The sequence below is a fragment of the Rhamphochromis sp. 'chilingali' genome (assembly GCF_963969265.1).
Source record: "Rhamphochromis sp. 'chilingali' genome assembly, chromosome: 15".
Classification (NCBI taxonomy): domain Eukaryota; kingdom Metazoa; phylum Chordata; class Actinopteri; order Cichliformes; family Cichlidae; genus Rhamphochromis; species Rhamphochromis sp. 'chilingali'.
In genome coordinates, this window is record NC_137942.1 from 12,935,064 (window position 1) to 12,939,142 (window position 4,079).

A 4,079-nucleotide genomic window follows, 5' to 3' on the forward strand; every position below is an offset into this window, starting at 1 on the left:
CTCCTCACAAAAATCATTACTGCATGAAATAGCCCTTATAGCACTGGGTCGCTGCATAAAATAATAGTGCGATCATGACATCAAAGCTGCTGTCTCATGTAGGACTAAGAAGTTTCTCGTTTTAAATGCTTAACCACACAGAGAGTTTAAAAAGCAAGCAGATTAGAATAGACAGTCAACATCGGTAAATCACTAGGGGGATAGATTCTCAGGCAGACTATTCTCAATGTTTTGCACACTACAGGTCCTTGGGGCTTTATAGTATTTGCACACTAAACAAGAATTTAAAGACTGGGGTTCAAGGCAATCTTCTTTTCCCAAATAAACTGAAAATCCTTCATTAATAAATTGTGAAGGAACAATAAGAAAAAGTTATGGAATGTGATTTCCCGCACACCACTTTGCAGAGCCAGAATACTACCCAAGAATTAATGTCCTCTCTTTCTTGGCACCATTTTCTAACATTCCGCAGGATAGCCTTCAATGTCATCAAATTATAAACTACAATTTTACAAGCTGCTGGAATAATAAATTATGTTTATGAAGACTTAAGAAACCTAAGGTGAGGCATTAAAATGATAGCGGCGTCTTCTCCGATGAGAACACTTCAGGAAATAAGTAATACTAAATTTCTAGGTCTTGTCTGGTTATTCTGTGTGCCTTACTTCTTTGTGGTCACCTGAATACACTGACACTTTTCTTTTTCCCCCCCCAGCCTCATCCAGTCATTGATCAAATGAATTAAACATGGCTGGCAACTTCTGATTAATTTACCACAGCAATCTCCCATGAAACCTCACATAAATAGACAGATCCCCCCCTGATCATAACACGTGGCTACAGTATCGGAGGTACCGGGTATTTCAAAGTGGCAATAACCCAGGGATTGCTGCATTGATATTACACTTTAATGCAATCTCAGGAGCCAGTGAGCAGCCCAGTTTGATTGGATAATACTGGCACATTGAGCTCACAGGCATACATCTTCATTCATATGTATAAATCACTCAAAATAGAGCAAGGGATTTGAGTCACAAATCCAAAAAAAAGCAATAACCATGAAGGAGGAAAAGTCCAGTACAACATATTTCTACATTCCACTGAGCAGTAACTGTAAAGGATTGGAAGGATCCCAGTAGTATAGAGAGTAGGAGACATGACACAAGGCTCTTCAAAACACTTTTAAATGAACCAATCATCCCTTTGATTGTTATGGAGACAGTCAATCAGGACGTAAATCCAGCGCTCACTAAGGACACTTGAGCACATGATGAGGAAGAGGCAACAACTATATAACTACAAGGACTAAGAAGAGTATTTCTCCCCCATGAATATAGAATCTGCAAACCACTGAATTCAGCCAAGCTGTGTCTAGGAGCACTGAGACATCTCATGCATTTCTTACCCTACAACATTCAGTATCAAGATTTTAGAAGAGGCAGGTTCATAGGAAAGTTCAATTGGACTTTTCTGTGATTCAAGTCAAGGGTGTGACATTATTCTCAAGGCAGTTCCAGTGAGCTCCCGGTGAAATTTTGCTGCCCACAGAAGTCAAGGCTACAGTATAACCTGCAGGAATATAGTGGGCCGTAATTTTTAAATTCACTCTTATTCATTCTTATTTATTTATTCATTTATTTGACTTTTTTTTTCTTTTACTCTTGGCACACCATTACAATAGAGTTATTGAAATACTACTGACCTTCAGAGTTGTCACTGTCAGTGACAATAAGACCTTTACACTTTTTGCATTTACTGTTCGGTTACTTGACTTCAAAGTTCACTTTGATATGTATTTCCTGTTACATCAGTGCCCAAATTGCTGACCGCAGAGACTGTTTCGGATGAAAGGCCCAAGAAAGCGAAAGATCTGATCTATAAACTGCACCTCATTAAAATTAGATCTATATTAGACCGTTATTAGAACTTCGTGGACGGCATTATGCACAAGTAGCTCTGTGCAGTGATGAGTTGAGATTTTCTTCAAAATGTATAACGAAAGGTCACGACTGGACAGCATGGAGCCAAGAGGTCCTGAGCCCTGCAGAAAAGTGCTGGGCTGCCACCTAATGGTTTAGCTTCACTAGCTGTCAGTTGGATTTTAACCATTTTCTTGGCTATGTGTTTTTTCCCCACATATTCATTCCATTTATACAGTATAGTAAATCCATAAATCAAAGCCCAGCAATATGTATGCAGTATTTTCCACAGTGATTTGAAAAAGTTGCACTCACATAATACCTCTATCTTTAGGTGAGCTGGCTTTAATAAGACTCCGATCACAAAGTTGGCTGATTTGAAGCAACATTTTTCATAAAATAGGACTTTGTTGCTTCTTGGCCTGACTACATACATTCATAACATATATTACTTCACGCTGGCATACATGTCATTTGTGGGTCTGACATATTTTGCCTGCACCAGAATAACAAGGATAAATGAACTGCAGACACTGATGCTTCATATATGTAGCCAGAGACAAAGGCAGAGGTGCTTTTTTTTTGCATTTCATTCCTTTCCCCTTGGTTCAAATACTGAGAGTGATTGGCACGGCAATCACTGGAGACTTTCCTGGAACCAAATCCTACTATTTGTAAATGCAGAGCACAGTCAAAAATTCATATTCATACGGTGCGTTTCAAGTGTCACCTACTCGGAGCATTCAGACTCTGAGCACACTCTCTAGGCACTGTGGTCGTGGAGGTGCATCAAAGCATCCAGATAATTACAGCAGTGGCCATATGATACCAAGATGGTTTAGCTTGCAAGCAAACCGCCCTGTACACCATGCTGATAAAACAAGTGCTCCTCAGAGCAAAATGCATTTGACTTATTTTAATCTTCCCTTTCATCTGCCAAAGACGGATTTTATGTGGGTGAATTTACAAGGCTTTTAAACATTAAACCGTGAAGTGATGCTACTGCACACAGTTCTGTTGTGTTGGCAATATTCACAATCGAAAAAAAAAAGGCTTACTTAAAAAAACAAACAAGCAATTAAGGGAATATCATTGTCTACATGTGCTGCATTTCAAAATTCAAGCATATTGATCGGATTATTCAATTAATGTTTTTAGCCATTCCTTAATTTTTGTTTATCTGCTGTCTTCCATACACATCACACATAATGTTCAACACATTTATCCCAATTCAAAAACCTTGGTAAGCAATGTAAGATCCTAATCCACAATCTTCAAATCGTGCTCTAAGAGACACTTAGAGATGCCTTACCTCTGTGGTATTTGATTATTTCTGTGTTTTAGTAGAAAATGAGGTATACTATGCCTTTCTTTTTCCCCTTGTACAAAATCAGGCTTGTTTATTCAAATGAGTAGTTCCCGCAGTTGTTCCCAACCACACTTTAAAACAAATCCCTGCAAATGTATATCTATTTTGCCCAGATAGAGGTGCAAATGTAGCTCCCACCACTGAGGGGGAAAAAAAAACAAACCTATCACACTGTAAATAAAAGCTGAAGCCAACAGTCTGTGGCAGTGGCTGCAGCAGCTCATTACCGTGCTCCTTACTTCGTTCACCTCAGTGCGCCTCATTGTCCACAAGAGGTCAGACATTAACAGCAGAAGTCATAAATAGTGCAGTGACTAACTGTGTATCCGCACCAGCAGTCACAAGTTAAGGGTCGATGGAATTCAGAGCTTCCTCCTTCTGTGAAGCTGCTTTTAATTAATTAATTTATATATATATATATATATATATATATATATATATATATATATATATATATATATATATATATATATATATGTATGTATGTATGTATGTATTTGTAAAGAGACAGGGTGGGGGCACTGCGGGGTATTAATATTGCAATTGAACATCCTGAGACATGCACGTGTTCTCTCTGTCTCATCAAACACATATTTGGCACTGTTGGTTCATAAAACTTCCCCCAGTGCGTTTCTCAGGGCTGGAGGTCAACGGGATACTTAAGTGTTGTGCGTTAAGGGCGTGGGCCTTTCCTACTCGACTTAGTAAGTTGTCACGCCTTCTGAAGGAGGCAGGTTTATGTCGTCACACGATCCCTTGTCTGGGATGCAAATGTTTGGCCCACAGTGTAT